This window comes from Penaeus monodon, chromosome 30, assembly GCF_015228065.2.
Source record: "Penaeus monodon isolate SGIC_2016 chromosome 30, NSTDA_Pmon_1, whole genome shotgun sequence".
Lineage (NCBI taxonomy): Eukaryota > Metazoa > Arthropoda > Malacostraca > Decapoda > Penaeidae > Penaeus > Penaeus monodon.
This window is the reverse complement of record NC_051415.1, coordinates 24,859,544-24,859,797: the sequence shown is the minus strand read 5'-3', so window position 1 is coordinate 24,859,797 and position 254 is coordinate 24,859,544.

Genomic DNA, 254 nt, shown 5'->3' with positions numbered 1-254 from the left:
CCGCGCACAAATTTTTTAATGGAATATACAAAACCCACATTCACAACATATAATTGCTATTCATCAACGCTTCTTTTAGCCGTTACCAAAACACATATCCACTTAATGAAGTTGCAAAATCGCGTGAATATGCAACACACTAAGAGCCCTTGCAAGCCCCGGGTACTTCCGCCATGCAAGGCCCAGTCATGAATCCTGCATGACACGCAGACAGTACTAGTGAAAGGAATTCTCTTCTGGGTAAGATACATCTA